This window comes from Lissotriton vulgaris, chromosome 9 (assembly GCF_964263255.1).
Source record: "Lissotriton vulgaris chromosome 9, aLisVul1.2, whole genome shotgun sequence".
In the NCBI taxonomy this organism is placed as follows: domain Eukaryota; kingdom Metazoa; phylum Chordata; class Amphibia; order Caudata; family Salamandridae; genus Lissotriton; species Lissotriton vulgaris.
Genome location: NC_141697.1, coordinates 321502565 through 321519950, shown reverse-complemented (window position 1 = coordinate 321519950; position 17386 = coordinate 321502565). Strand labels below are relative to the sequence as shown.

Sequence of the window (17386 nt, the reverse complement as noted above, 5' to 3'; positions counted from 1 at the left end):
GCCCCCCAGTATCCCCCGTTCTACCCCCCTCAAAACCTTGCAAACCCTCCTTTTTTAGGCAGAGGTTGGGGCAGAGGGCGAGGGCGAAAAAGAGGGAACGCTCCAGAAAAGAGGGTGCAATGGGAGGAACCACGCCCACAAGGGATGGACACGAGGAGCACGAACCGATCGGGTCCACAGTAAGTCTCGTGGTCAACCTCTCTGACCGGCTTCTCTCACAAAAAGAAGCGGATGTACTTCAAAAAGGTCTAGGTTTTGTACCGACACCTAAGATTGACTACTTCCAAGAGACTAGGGAATTGAAGTCATTCTTCAGGAAAGTCAGGCTAAAAGCCTTTTTTGAAGGAAAACCTAGTGAACAGTCAGGTGACTCTGGACTACACAATCCATCGACGTTCACACCACATAATGGAATGGTCCCCCCGGAAGTACTCACATTCGAACAAGCGGTGTTGAGAGACATTTCCAAACTGAACAGACATGCATCACACTGCAATGTCTCCAGGGAGGAGATGACAGTCTTGAGATCACTGGCTGACGATCCTCTGATCACCATAAAACAAGCAGACAAAGGTGGCGCTACTGTTCTCATGAACACCAAGGACTATGAGACAGAATGCAATAGACAATTGGGCAACCGAAAGTACTATACCCCCATCCCTAATGATCCAACCCAGCGCTTACTAACTACCATCACGAGTTTAGTCACAAGCGCAGAATGTGACCAATGGATTACGAGCAAGGAGGCAGATTTTCTCATCAAAAAGGACCCGAGGGTCCCATATTTTTATATCTTGCCAAAGATCCATAAAGCAACAAGACCTGTACCGGGGAGACCTATCGTCTCAGGGATAGACTCAGTCCTTGAGCCCCTCTCACAATTTTGTGATTACTTTCTGCAACCCCTGGTCAAAAACATCCCCTCCTACATCCAGGACACCACAGACGTGTTACGCATCCTGGACAATGTCCAGCACGCTGAGGATATTGACCTACTGATTACCTTGGACGTGGAGGCCCTCTACACAAACATTCCTCAGAGGGCCACACTGGAGGTTATTGAGGAGAGACTCAGTCAGGAGAACTGGACGTCAGACACTCCGCAATCCTTTGTCTTGGAATGCGCCACCCTAGCGCTTACAGAAAATTTCTTCGAATTTAAGGGCAAATTCTACCATCAGACCCAAGGCACCTCTATGGGCAGTACCTTTGCTCCTTCGGTGGCCTGTCTCTACATGGCCAAGTTTGAAAAAACATACATAGACCATGAGTCCAATCCTTTTCGCAGTAACATGAAAATGTGGAAACGTTTTATTGACGATATCCTGATCCTGTGGAAAGGGCCGGCATCTTCCCAGGAGGCGTTTTTAGAGTGGATCAATGCTTTGAATCCACATTTGAAATTCACCATGACCTCATCACCAAAGGAGATCGCTTTCCTGGATCTCACAATCAGACTAGACGAGGGGTCTATAAGCACTACCATGTATCGGAAGCCAACTGACCGTAACAGCCTCTTGCACTATAAAAGTCACCATCCAAAAGCCTTGCGCTCTAATTTGCCATTCGGGCAATTCTTGCGGATAAGGCGCAATTGCAGCGATGTGCGTGATTATAAAAAAGAATCTGCAATCTTGTCCAGGAACCTTCTTGACAGGGGCTACCCCAAAAGCGATGTTCTGAGAGCCAAAAAACGGGCACGGAACAACAATCGAGAGGCACTGCTAGAGCACCGGGACAAGGTCCTCACAGAGAACCAACCCATCACATGTGTGACAACATTCACCCCTAGGTCTAACCAAGTCAGGAAGACTATAAAACATCACTGGGGTATATTGAGCACGGGTGAGTTGACCATGGAAGACCTTAGGTTTGCCTTCAAGAGGTCAAAAAACATAAAAGATATTCTCATCAGCACCCGACCTAAGAAGGCAATCAAAGAAACCCAACAGACACTGTGGCAGCTTCCCCCTGTCACGGGCCATTATCCCTGCGGTATGTGTGGCGTCTGCCGATACACTCGGGCAGCTAAAACTATACAGCTCTCTGAGACCTTTACATGGGAGCTGAGGCACCATACTAATTGCAACACTTCACACTGTGTTTACCTCCTTACGTGTCCTTGTGGTTTGCAATATGTCGGAATGACAACCCGCCCCATCAAAACTAGGATCATTGAACATCGGAGTAACTTCCGCTGCAAAAAGACACACACGAAGATGTGTAAACATTATGTAGACCAAGGCCACGATGAGGACTCCGTGAAGTGGGTAATAATTGAGTCTAGCCCTAATTGCCCAAAGAATGTCCTCTTCAGGAAGGAACAGAGATGGGTCCACCGCCTATCCTCTGACAGAACGGGACTCAATGAAGATATTCCTTGGCAATCGCTATGAGCCATTGCAACCTGAATCTGACACACTGTTGCAAACAATCCTAGGCAGCCCTACATCCAGCTTTGGGATGTTTTCTGTAAGAACCAATGGGCACATATGACACAGTGCAACTGTATTTACAGCACTCTAACAAAGGCTCCCACCGCCGATTACACCGTCAACATTACGAACAAAATATATGCCACAGCATCTTAGGAGCCTTTTACCTGGCTGACACACTTCATTAATGATGCCTGCGCATTAAATCGAGCTAATATGTTAGTTCCACCAGTCTAAGATGTCCGCCCCGTTAAACCACGTTAAACAGGTGATTTATCCAGGGGATCGTGTGCTGTGACATCATTCATCATGGCCGCCCTAACATCTTTAGTAGCGCGATTCCTCCGCTACATATTGCCAAAATAACCACTAAGTTTCACCATCTTACGTTAAAAACCACACACGCTCCAAACACCAGTAAGAAGGGGCCCGCGTTGGTCAACACGAACAATCACAAGAAGCACGGACACACATTCCAGTCCCCCTTAAGCCTTTTGATTGACTAGCTTAAAATGGCCGACCCCCGAACGGCATGTATCACGTGACCCGTAATTGGGCGGGGCCACGCGCTCCGTAGTGATTCGCTGCATGCAATGTAAATAACCCTCCCCGCCGAGCTCTCACATCTACTCGAGCTCGGCGGTGAAGGGTAGGTCAAGCAGCCGGGGCGCAGGAGACTAGAGGTGAGTGCTCTTAGGTGACGAAAGGCTCCACTGGTAATGGGAACCACTCGCAGGAGTGTACACTGCTAGCTAGTTAACTAATGCTCTCCTGGATGTGGTGTTCTGTTTTTGTCCTAATCCATAACCCAGTCCTGAATATTTGACTCATCCCTGATGCCTCACCCCGCCGACCCCTCATGTGGCAGGTAGTTCTTAACTATTAGGTGAGTAGACATAGGGAATGTCTGTTGAATTTTGAATCCCTTTAAGTTGGAGGGGCAGCACACTTGCATAGGCTATAATCATCATGGGCATGAACCCAGCTACACTATAGAGCCTGGTTAGCTATTGCATGTGACTCATTTGTATATTACAAATCCCTGGTTTTAAATCCTCTTCCTCATACTTCACAGAAATACCCACTTCACTCACTTTGTGATTGTTGAGAACGCCATACTATAGATAGGTGGCATACTTAACCACTCAGGCATGTGACGACTGTGATTCAGAACACAAGTACACCTATAGCATGCCACGCTTGCTCACTTTTCTTTCCCATTGGCGTGACCATATTGTATAAATAACGCATATTGTTTTAACCATTGTTGTTTTATCTCCCTTCTATACTTAGGTATAGGACAACCAACACAGAGGTAACACAAACACAAACCCACACATGACACTAGCATGTGGTTTAATCACCTTTTTTAGGTCCTGATGAATCGCGGGTTACTACAGCCCACCGCGAGAAACATGTCGACCGTTGTACACTACTAGCCCCATCTAGGTTCACCTGAATTTACTCGTTGATTCCTAGTGAGCTAGCCCCCTGTTTTTAACTGCAGCGAGGGACCCCCTGAATAAAATTCGTTCCAGGTACCCTTAGCTACATTTTAATATCCCCTTTTTCACTACCACACACCACCCTGCCCACACACCCGCACTTCACCATAAGGCAGTTGGAAAAAGATCTCCGCCAAAGAGCCCCTCTTTGAGGTGAGCCCGTCGGGGATTGCACCGCCTCCCCGACGAGGAGCAACCGCCGATGATGAAGCATGACATCCTTCGGGGTGTGTGAGGCCAATCCATCCAACAAAATGGATGCCCTTGGGTGTCAAATCCACACCTTTGGTCACGCCAACCAATCTTCCCTCTAGTCACGCTCAGGAACAGTCCAGTACCCCCCTTGTTGCAACCATTGCCACGGGCACACACTGAGACTGGACCTTCCACTCCCTTGAGTGGTAATTGGTGCCCTTAGATCTAGCGATCTACCTTCTCCCCTCTATTTCAAACACTCTAGCACGGTTCACACCGTGGGAGCTACCTCAAGGTGGGTTAGATTTTTCAGATCCCCCGAATCTATTGACCCCATACCTAATTGGTGGGTCACACGAGGCCCATAGCCAACCTTGGCTTTTGGAACCCTCCCCTTCCCTTCCCCCAAAAACCACAAACTCCCCCCCCCCCCCCCTACCTTCTGTGAAGGACTCCACCGCCGAGACCAGTCACCCTTGACTTTTCCCACTATGGAAGGTCAAGGTCTGAGTTTTGGTGAGGATGAAGCAGCAGCTATCATGAGGATACCATCTCTGTTCGGTATAGACACTGAACCAGCCACGGGGAGTAACACCTCAGAGTGGCAATCCCTATCAGACCTTAAGCGGGAATGGATAAGGATAACCATCCATGGCACGATGATGGCCCAATACTTTAAAGCCAAGATAGCACCCAATGGGCTGATCGTCAGGAACTTCCCAAGGATATTCTGGGAGGACGGACAATTCAAGGTGGAGTGGTCACAGGTGGCATGGAAGTGCACACACGACCTCCTCATACTGATAGCCAACACAGCCAAACGCCTAGCAGACGCACTTCTTGTGAGAATACAAGCAGCTGAAGCGGCGTTGAAATCAGCGGTACAAAATCCTGGCTTTAAGACAAAACTAGCAGAAATTAATAAAGAGATGGCAGAACATAAAGAATTCCTGATGAACCAAAAGATTACAAAGCTACAAAAAGACATCAAGAAATTCTCTAAAGAAAAGGTCTACCCGTACTTGAAGGATGACTATGTGCCCCCAGGGACCAACCAGAATACAGACTATAACTCGGACTCCAGTAATAACTCCTCCAGAAGGGGCTCTAACAGCGGCTCCGATAGTAGTGGAGAAAATGGGACAGCACAAATGCCACCAAGACCTAGGAAAGGAAGGGGCCGAGGACAACAAAATTACCCAAACTATCCTAACCAAGGACCCCTCACTGGGCCCCCTCCCTTTTGGCAGTATCCCCAGTTCCACCATTTCCAACCCCCGTTTGCCCCCCAGTATCCCCCGTTCTACCCCCCTCAAAACCTTGCAAACCCTCCTTTTTTAGGCAGAGGTTGGGGCAGAGGGCGAGGGCGAAAAAGAGGGAACGCTCCAGAAAAGAGGGTGCAATGGGAGGAACCACGCCCACAAGGGATGGACACGAGGAGCACGAACCGATCGGGTCCACAGTAAGTCTCGTGGTCAACCTCTCTGACCGGCTTCTCTCACAAAAAGAAGCGGATGTACTTCAAAAAGGTCTAGGTTTTGTACCGACACCTAAGATTGACTACTTCCAAGAGACTAGGGAATTGAAGTCATTCTTCAGGAAAGTCAGGCTAAAAGCCTTTTTTGAAGGAAAACCTAGTGAACAGTCAGGTGACTCTGGACTACACAATCCATCGACGTTCACACCACATAATGGAATGGTCCCCCCGGAAGTACTCACATTCGAACAAGCGGTGTTGAGAGACATTTCCAAACTGAACAGACATGCATCACACTGCAATGTCTCCAGGGAGGAGATGACAGTCTTGAGATCACTGGCTGACGATCCTCTGATCACCATAAAACAAGCAGACAAAGGTGGCGCTACTGTTCTCATGAACACCAAGGACTATGAGACAGAATGCAATAGACAATTGGGCAACCGAAAGTACTATACCCCCATCCCTAATGATCCAACCCAGCGCTTACTAACTACCATCACGAGTTTAGTCACAAGCGCAGAATGTGACCAATGGATTACGAGCAAGGAGGCAGATTTTCTCATCAAAAAGGACCCGAGGGTCCCATATTTTTATATCTTGCCAAAGATCCATAAAGCAACAAGACCTGTACCGGGGAGACCTATCGTCTCAGGGATAGACTCAGTCCTTGAGCCCCTCTCACAATTTTGTGATTACTTTCTGCAACCCCTGGTCAAAAACATCCCCTCCTACATCCAGGACACCACAGACGTGTTACGCATCCTGGACAATGTCCAGCACGCTGAGGATATTGACCTACTGATTACCTTGGACGTGGAGGCCCTCTACACAAACATTCCTCAGAGGGCCACACTGGAGGTTATTGAGGAGAGACTCAGTCAGGAGAACTGGACGTCAGACACTCCGCAATCCTTTGTCTTGGAATGCGCCACCCTAGCGCTTACAGAAAATTTCTTCGAATTTAAGGGCAAATTCTACCATCAGACCCAAGGCACCTCTATGGGCAGTACCTTTGCTCCTTCGGTGGCCTGTCTCTACATGGCCAAGTTTGAAAAAACATACATAGACCATGAGTCCAATCCTTTTCGCAGTAACATGAAAATGTGGAAACGTTTTATTGACGATATCCTGATCCTGTGGAAAGGGCCGGCATCTTCCCAGGAGGCGTTTTTAGAGTGGATCAATGCTTTGAATCCACATTTGAAATTCACCATGACCTCATCACCAAAGGAGATCGCTTTCCTGGATCTCACAATCAGACTAGACGAGGGGTCTATAAGCACTACCATGTATCGGAAGCCAACTGACCGTAACAGCCTCTTGCACTATAAAAGTCACCATCCAAAAGCCTTGCGCTCTAATTTGCCATTCGGGCAATTCTTGCGGATAAGGCGCAATTGCAGCGATGTGCGTGATTATAAAAAAGAATCTGCAATCTTGTCCAGAAACCTTCTTGACAGGGGCTACCCCAAAAGCGATGTTCTGAGAGCCAAAAAACGGGCACGGAACAACAATCGAGAGGCACTGCTAGAGCACCGGGACAAGGTCCTCACAGAGAACCAACCCATCACATGTGTGACAACATTCACCCCTAGGTCTAACCAAGTCAGGAAGACTATAAAACATCACTGGGGTATATTGAGCACGGGTGAGTTGACCATGGAAGACCTTAGGTTTGCCTTCAAGAGGTCAAAAAACATAAAAGATATTCTCATCAGCACCCGACCTAAGAAGGCAATCAAAGAAACCCAACAGACACTGTGGCAGCTTCCCCCTGTCACGGGCCATTATCCCTGCGGTATGTGTGGCGTCTGCCGATACACTCGGGCAGCTAAAACTATACAGCTCTCTGAGACCTTTACATGGGAGCTGAGGCACCATACTAATTGCAACACTTCACACTGTGTTTACCTCCTTACGTGTCCTTGTGGTTTGCAATATGTCGGAATGACAACCCGCCCCATCAAAACTAGGATCATTGAACATCGGAGTAACTTCCGCTGCAAAAAGACACACACGAAGATGTGTAAACATTATGTAGACCAAGGCCACGATGAGGACTCCGTGAAGTGGGTAATAATTGAGTCTAGCCCTAATTGCCCAAAGAATGTCCTCTTCAGGAAGGAACAGAGATGGGTCCACCGCCTATCCTCTGACAGAACGGGACTCAATGAAGATATTCCTTGGCAATCGCTATGAGCCATTGCAACCTGAATCTGACACACTGTTGCAAACAATCCTAGGCAGCCCTACATCCAGCTTTGGGATGTTTTCTGTAAGAACCAATGGGCACATATGACACAGTGCAACTGTATTTACAGCACTCTAACAAAGGCTCCCACCGCCGATTACACCGTCAACATTACGAACAAAATATATGCCACAGCATCTTAGGAGCCTTTTACCTGGCTGACACACTTCATTAATGATGCCTGCGCATTAAATCGAGCTAATATGTTAGTTCCACCAGTCTAAGATGTCCGCCCCGTTAAACCACGTTAAACAGGTGATTTATCCAGGGGATCGTGTGCTGTGACATCATTCATCATGGCCGCCCTAACATCTTTAGTAGCGCGATTCCTCCGCTACATATTGCCAAAATAACCACTAAGTTTCACCATCTTACGTTAAAAACCACACACGCTCCAAACACCAGTAAGAAGGGGCCCGCGTTGGTCAACACGAACAATCACAAGAAGCACGGACACACATTCCAGTCCCCCTTAAGCCTTTTGATTGACTAGCTTAAAATGGCCGACCCCCGAACGGCATGTATCACGTGACCCGTAATTGGGCGGGGCCACGCGCTCCGTAGTGATTCGCTGCATGCAATGTAAATAACCCTCCCCGCCGAGCTCTCACATCTACTCGAGCTCGGCGGTGAAGGGTAGGTCAAGCAGCCGGGGCGCAGGAGACTAGAGGTGAGTGCTCTTAGGTGACGAAAGGCTCCACTGGTAATGGGAACCACTCGCAGGAGTGTACACTGCTAGCTAGTTAACTAATGCTCTCCTGGATGTGGTGTTCTGTTTTTGTCCTAATCCATAACCCAGTCCTGAATATTTGACTCATCCCTGATGCCTCACCCCGCCGACCCCTCATGTGGCAGGTAGTTCTTAACTATTAGGTGAGTAGACATAGGGAATGTCTGTTGAATTTTGAATCCCTTTAAGTTGGAGGGGCAGCACACTTGCATAGGCTATAATCATCATGGGCATGAACCCAGCTACACTATAGAGCCTGGTTAGCTATTGCATGTGACTCATTTGTATATTACAAATCCCTGGTTTTAAATCCTCTTCCTCATACTTCACAGAAATACCCACTTCACTCACTTTGTGATTGTTGAGAACGCCATACTATAGATAGGTGGCATACTTAACCACTCAGGCATGTGACGACTGTGATTCAGAACACAAGTACACCTATAGCATGCCACGCTTGCTCACTTTTCTTTCCCATTGGCGTGACCATATTGTATAAATAACGCATATTGTTTTAACCATTGTTGTTTTATCTCCCTTCTATACTTAGGTATAGGACAACCAACACAGAGGTAACACAAACACAAACCCACACATGACACTAGCATGTGGTTTAATCACCTTTTTTAGGTCCTGATGAATCGCGGGTTACTACAGCCCACCGCGAGAAACATGTCGACCGTTGTACACTACTAGCCCCATCTAGGTTCACCTGAATTTACTCGTTGATTCCTAGTGAGCTAGCCCCCTGTTTTTAACTGCAGCGAGGGACCCCCTGAATAAAATTCGTTCCAGGTACCCTTAGCTACATTTTAATATCCCCTTTTTCACTACCACACACCACCCTGCCCACACACCCGCACTTCACCATAAGGCAGTTGGAAAAAGATCTCCGCCAAAGAGCCCCTCTTTGAGGTGAGCCCGTCGGGGATTGCACCGCCTCCCCGACGAGGAGCAACCGCCGATGATGAAGCATGACATCCTTCGGGGTGTGTGAGGCCAATCCATCCAACAAAATGGATGCCCTTGGGTGTCAAATCCACACCTTTGGTCACGCCAACCAATCTTCCCTCTAGTCACGCTCAGGAACAGTCCAGTACCCCCCTTGTTGCAACCATTGCCACGGGCACACACTGAGACTGGACCTTCCACTCCCTTGAGTGGTAATTGGTGCCCTTAGATCTAGCGATCTACCTTCTCCCCTCTATTTCAAACACGAGGCAAAGGCATAGTCAAGCAAGGCCTCGCAACCCCTCTGAAGGCGATGACTCTGACGTCGAAGACATCACTCCTGGGCAGCGGGTCGTAAGTAGTGACGTCGACCCCCTCCCCAAACACCCAAAAAAGGCTTTGGTAACACCTTCACCTTCGGGCCTAGGTGCACACCGGGACAATTCTTCTCACACCCCCCCCTCCAGGCTCGTCAAAAAAGTCGGCAAGCAAGCCTTTAGGCCACTCGGGATCGAGTCAGCCTGCCGTTGGTGCCGAAACCCAAACCCTGGCACCCAAAAAGAAACTGTTGTCCCCCTCCGTGCCGACCACTACCTCCACATCTGCACCAAAACCTACTGGTACGATCCCTCGACCCCGAAAAAGTCATCGGAACCAAGTAAAAAACCTCTTCCGAAGAGTGCAGATTCTCAAACTCTGGAACCGAAAGAAACCTCGGAACTGAAAAAACAACCGGTCACTCAGGCTCCTTCAGAGACTAAAAACCTCACGCTTCCAAGCCAAAGGAGCATGAATCCACTCCAGAACCGGTGCTACACAAGCCTTCGGAACCGAAAATATCAGCGCCGAAAGAACAGCCTCAACCAGAAGAGCTTTTTCGACAAGATCCAACACAAAAAACTCCTCTAAAAGACCCCAAAACAGGTCAACTAACTCTCAGTTCCAAAAAGAGACCAATGGACATGCCTCTACTGGCTCCATCTCCAACAAAGAAGAGAGCCATTGCAACATCTCCTCGCAGACTCGTTTCCCCACCTCCTCCGCTACGTCCCTCTCCAAAACCACACTCCTACTCCATCTCCACCCCATCTCCTCTACCAATGGATGATGATGACACCTCTGATGACGGGGGGGCGGTGTAGACGATTAACCACTAGGGGATCCTAGTCCACCTTCAACGCCAGACCCATGGGATGATTATAACACAACAGATGTCCGAAATATACCACAAGATGACATCTATCCCTCTAGACCTTCCCCTTCAGAGGACACTAAAGGCTTCACCCAGCTCGTTCATAGAGCTGCACATTATCACAGGCTAGATTTACATACAGACCCTGTGGAGGAGGATTTCTTAATGGACACAGCCCAAAAGTCCACTTCTGTTCTCCCTATGTTAAAAGGGGTCTTTAAACACGCACCTGAGGTGTTCAAAGATCCTGTTAGGGCTAGGGTTATTAACCCCAGGATTGAGAAAAAATACAAATCTGCCCCAGCAGACCCTGTGTACATTAAGGGTCAAATACCATTAGATTTCTTAGTAGTCTCCAGCGCCAGAAAGAGGGCCAACTCACAAACATCATGGGACGCTCCGCCTTCGGACAAAGAATCAAAACTCTTGGACGCTTCTGGCAAACGTACAGCGTCACAAGCAGCCAATATATGGTGAATCGCCAACACACAAGCTTTGCTGGCCAGATATGATAGGGCACACTATGACGAGCTAGAGACCCTATTGCAACACCTTCCTGACAAATACGAGACCAAAGCCAACACCCTCATACAAGAAGGTAAACTCATAACAAACACCTCTATTCGTTGCACTCTAGACGTGGTAGACACCGCCTCCCGAGCCATTAACACAAGTGTCCTTCTAACTAGACATGCATGGCTACGCATTTCTGGTTTCAAACCAGAAGTCCAAAATACAATACTTAAGCAGCCATTTGATCACGAACACCTATTTGGCCCTACCGTGGATTCATCCTTCTAGAAAAATGAAAAAAGACACTGACACGGCTAAATCAATGGGAGTCTTGCAATCGCAAGCTCCCAGACGTTCTTTTCATCGCTCCTCTTACAAGGGCCCCTACAGAGCCTATTTCTCTGATAACTCATTCACATCCTACAAAAATACCACCCAAACCTCTTTCACCAGAGGTCATCAAAGAGGGGGCTACAGAGGCAATAATACCAAAGGCAGAGGCAAAACCAACAATACTCGCTCCGCCTCCAACCCTACCCAATGACTTCCCTCCACTCCCCCCAGACCATTCCACTCCGGTCTGGGGAAGATTACTACAATTCCTATCTGTCTGGAACAACATCACTACAGACAGATGGGTGAGACAAATCATTCAATCAGGTTATTGTCTAGAACTCACCTCTACCCCCCAAACATACCACCCAGACAACGCCCAATATCACTGGAACATCTATTGCTGCTAAAGCAGGAGGTTCTTTCCCTCCTCCAGAAACATGCTATAGAACCAGTTTACCTGCATCACCAAATCACAGGGGTTTACTCCCTATACTTCCTCATTCCACAGAAGGACGGCTCTCTGAGACCCATCTTGGACTTCAGACCCCTAAACCTGTACATACAATCAGACCACTTTCACATAGTCACGCTTCAACAAGACCTTCCTCTTCTCACACAAGGTGATTTCCTTGCCACTCTAGATCTCAAGGACGCCTACTTTCATATTCCCATTCACTCCTCCCACAGTAAATTCCTCAGGTTTGTAGTGGACGGTCAGCATTACCAATTTAAGGCTCCCAGGGTCTTCACCAAATGTGTGGCAGTAGTTGCAGCTCATCTAAGAAGACAGCAAATTCATGTCTTCCATACCTAGACGACTGGCTCATAAAAGTCAAGTCATACAACCAGTGTGTACATCACACTTACGCCACAATCCAACTACTCCACGACTTAGGGTTTACCATAAACCACTCAAAGTCTCACCTTCAACCGTCCCACATACATCAGTGCTTCGGTGCCACAATAAACACCTCAAAAGAACTTGCATATTCCAGTCCACCCAGGATAGCAAGCATACAAAGCCTCATAACAAAGTTTCAGCCTCAACACTCTCTTCCAGCTCGAGTGTTCATGCAGTTGATAGGGATGATGGCCTCTTGCATATTTATAGTACCTCACGCAAGACTCCAGATGCGTCCCTTTCACGAATGTTTAGCACGTCAGTGGAACCAAGCTCAAGGTCAGCTGACAGATCTGGTGTTGGTGGACAGCCGCACCCATCGCTCTCTGCAATGGTGGAACTCCACAAACCTTTCCAAGGGACAACGGTTCATGAATCCCATTCCACAACTTGTGCTAACAGCGGACGCATCGCTCTCCGGCTGGGGAGCTCATCTATTACATCACACCATGCAGGTCAGGTGGACACCTCAACAGAAGTTACTCCAAATCAATCACCTGGAGTTACTAGCCATATTCCTAGCATTAAAGGCGTTCAAGAAACACATACTGGGCAAAGCTGTCCTAGTCCGCACCGACAACATGACAGCAATATACTACATACAGAAACAAGGCGGGACACACTCCCTACAACTCTCCCAACTAGCACAAAGCATATGGAGATGAACTATTCCTCAGAACATTTTTCTCCTAGCCCAACACGTTCCGGGAGTCCATAAAACCATAGCAGATCTGTTAAGTCATCAAACGGTACAGATTCACAAGTGGGAACTTCATCCGCAAGTTCTTCAACCATTTTTCCAGACTTGGGGGCAACCAGAAATAGATCTCTTCGCCACAAACGAAAATGCCAAATGCTCAAGCTTCGCCGCCATATATCCACACCCATTGTTCAAAGGCAATGAATTGGTCAGGCAGATTTCCGTACGCTTTTCCGCCTCTCCCACTCATTCCACTGGTGGTGCGCAAACTGCAGCAACACTCACTGTCTCTCATCCTAGTTGCTCCAACATGGGCCAGACAACCGTGGTACACCACATTACTGGAACTATCTGTAGTCCTGCACCAAAAACTACACCTCTCCCCACAACTCTTAACCCAGAACCGTGGAGAGATCAGGCACCCAGACCCAGCACAGCTCAACCTAGCGATCTGGCTCCTGAGGTCCTAAAATGTGGTTACCTTAACTTTCCCCCTGACTGCATGAATGTTATCAGAGAAGCTAGGTGCCCCATCACTAGAGCCTGCTATGCGGCCAAGTGGAAAAGATTTGTGATATACTGTAACAACAACACCATCAATCCTTTAGATGTGTCTATTCAACACATCATAGGTTACCTTCATCTTCAAAGGTGTAATCTAGCATACACATCTATTAGGTTACACCTCACTGCCATAGCAGCCTACTTGCAGAATAGACAACACTTGTCACTATTCAGGGTACCTGCCATCAAAGCAATTATGGAAGGCCTCAAAAGAATAATTCCTCCCAGGGTACCACCCTCACCTGTGTGGAATTTAAACATTGGTCTCATAATACTAATGGGCCCTCCATTCGAACCACTCCACAAGTGGGAGTTAGAATTTCTTACATTATGAAAGTTGCTTTCTTTGTGGCCATTACTTCCCTTAGGAGTCAGTGAGCTACAGGCACTGACTATTCAAGAACCATTTTCACAACTCCATCATAACAAAGTGGTTCTCAGACAAATCCAAAATTCCTCCCTAAGGTTATTTCTCCCTTTCATCTCAATCAATCTGTGGAGTTGCCAGTATTCTTCTCGCAACCACAAACAGTCGCAGAAAGAGCTCTTCACACCCTAGATGTAAAAAGAGAACTCCTTTTTTACATTGAAAGAATGAAACCTTTTCGCAAGACAAAACAGCTTTTCATGTCCTTCTCACCACCACATAAATGCAATCCCACATCAAAATTTCCTCCTAAAGCCCAATCTTCCCGAAAGATAGGGGCTTCAATGGCATTTTTAGGGAACATTCCCTTAGATGACATCTGCAAAGCAGCTACATGGTCTACACCAGACACATTCACAAAGCACTATTGTGTAGATGTGCAAACAAAACAACAAGCTAGTGTAGGCCAGGCTGTACTCAAAACACTATTTCCAACTGCTGCAAAGATACTGGTGGTCGCCGCTAAGGAGGAGTACTGCTATAAAATCTATGCTCAGTGTGTGATCTGCAGCTCATATGCCTCGAACGGAAAATGCTACTTACCAGTATGCATCTGTTCTTGGCATGTAGAGCTGCAGATCCACACAAGCCCACCCACCTCCCTGGCTACCTTTATCTATTCCAGTATTATCTTATTTAAACAGCATACATGTGCATCTTTTCTTTTTCTCACAAAACTCCATCATTTCCCTGCTGGCAAAAAAAACAATCTGAAGATGGAGCTGATGCCCATGCGCACTATGATCCAAAGGAGGAGTCACCCATCTCGCGACTTCAGAAGACTTTTACAAGGCAAAAACAAGGGCAAACATCTGGGCCAAACACCAGTGGCGATCTATGCTCAGTGTGTGGATCTGCAGCTCTAAATACCAAGAACAGATGCATACTGGTAAGTAGCATTTTCCTTATGTTTTACTGGAACACATTCTTGCTTTTGCAAATAGTTTCAGTAAAACAAATAATTAATGCAGAATTGGCAAAAACAGCATAGCATCTGCTTGACATTCAGTTCTTGCCTTTAGTGCATGAGTTGCATTAAAAGTACAGAGATCTCAACCAGGCTTCTGGGGCTACCGGGCTATGGAGGGCAGTCCTCTGCCTGGGAAGTCCACTTTAAGTATTAAGATTGCATTATGGACATAGTGTGAGCTGGAGGGAAGATGTTTTACAATGGGCTGATCTTTCACCACATTTTTCAGGATCTATCATCTATCACTCCAGCAGTGTGTAAAGTTTTCAAAGTAGTGACTAACTTCCTGAATATCAATGACATAAACAACACATGGTGATAATTGTTGCAAATTATCTTTAAATTATATTAGATATAATTCTCCACTGAATCCCTAGCAGAGGTCTGTAAAGTCAGGGATACTGCAAAGGAAGGAGACGGTGGTCATAGTCCTCACAGCTTCACACTGCCAGTAGAAAGAAGGCCAGTATAGTAAAGAGCCTTCAGATGAAGAGGAAAGAAGGCACCTGACTGAGATGAGATCCAGGAAGATAAGATAGACATTATTCTGCATCTCAGATGAATCTGTCTAGAGAGGGGAGATGAAGAGGACTAGAATGAAGGTGCATGAGATCCCGATCATTCAAAATAGTGAGGCGTGGAGGCAGGGAGTATATCAGCATTTTGAGTACAAAATATTGTGGGTCAAAAAATATTGTGGACTACTTATCGAGGACCAAAATATTGTTAGAGTAAGTATTGATTTACTATTCCTTACGCCACATCTATGTTGCTTGATAAGGATTATATTGTGAAGGTACATATACGTGAAGTTAAGTAGAGGAAACCTATTCTTATATATACTTATCTAAACAATATTTTGGTGCTCAATATTTGGCCCTGGCTATTTTGGGACAACAATGTATTGCACTCTGTAGTCTAGTGGAGTGCCAGTGTTCACAAGGGGACCAAACAGCAATTGGTTAATGTCGACCAGGCTGCGAGTGTGTCCGGGATGAGATGATTGTTGGCTACAGGGTTACAGGGAGCGCTTGAACATGAAATTTATGGATCCTCAGTGGTCAGTCAAGTGCCTGAGTATCTTGTCTCTACTTAGAAGGCTTGGCTCTGATGGGGGCTTCTTTATAGGAAATGCACCTGCTGAGAGCTGTTCAATATCGGATTTACTTCAAACTTGTTACCAAGAAGTTCCCATTATCAACCACCAGAGAGGTGTCGATGGAGATTTTGTTGATATCCCACTTTTGATCTGCGACTTCAACCCAAGTTTTACTGGAGGCAAATTTAAGGGTAGCAGGGCAGTGAGGTGTGTGAATGTTAGCAACCTCTTTCAAGTGGCTGGGGAGATCTTAAAACATTTGAACATTATTTGGAAGACTTCAGAGGCCGAGAGATACCCAGATTTTATTTTTTATAGTTGTAATGCTGCAGCTGCCACCTGTAGGTGAAACAAGCCACCTTTTTCAGTAACGCGACCCGAAGGTTTTGGAGCTTTTTACATGAGCGCAAGTTCCATTACACAAGGGCACAATAATGTTTTCTGGCAAGGGGAAATTAAGTGATTTGCCCAAAATCACAGTATGTTGAGTAGACTCCAAGACACGAATCTGGTTCTCTTGGTTAGAAGCCATCATATCCGACTGTAACAGCGGTTCTCTCCCCACTGCCTCATTCACTGAGAGAGCCCGAACATATTTCACTGTGGAGTTCACTGAGCCCTTCTGTATGAATAGAGAACAAGGGTCTAGTGACAGAGAGTATCTACTAATATTAAAGAAATGGGAGGCATCAACCAAGCCTGAACTCCAAAGAGCACCAATTGTGATGTTGTTGGCATCAAACACAACACTAATAATTAAAACAATAAAAGCAATAAACAGCTTCAGAATGCACACATGTAAAACAAAATTACCAAATTAATAGTTTTTATACTTTTGAAACCTCTGCATACCCCATGCTGGCACAGTAGTACTATCAGTAAATTTAGAAATTTACCAATATAGTAGGATGTACTTATTTGCTGTAGGAGAGATCTCAGTGATATCTAGAAACCAAGGAGCCTGGACTCCCTTGTCCATATTCTCTAAGTGAGATGAAATGTCACCCTTTCTTTGGTTTTATATTCTGGCCATGTAAAGGACTTACCGACTCACTTAATGAGTTTTTTTCAAAGAGTCTAACTGTCCTGTCACTGGATATCCTACATTTTACATCTCTGTCTTTAAATGCCAAGCTC

At 46.6% G+C, this 17386-nt stretch overlaps 1 protein-coding gene across 5 annotated transcripts in view; it reads left to right on the top strand.

The window, feature by feature from the left end:
* Positions 1-17386, top strand: part of LOC147690054 (interferon-induced very large GTPase 1-like) — a 155527-nt gene that overhangs the window by 129201 nt on the left and 8940 nt on the right. The window lies entirely within an intron of this gene.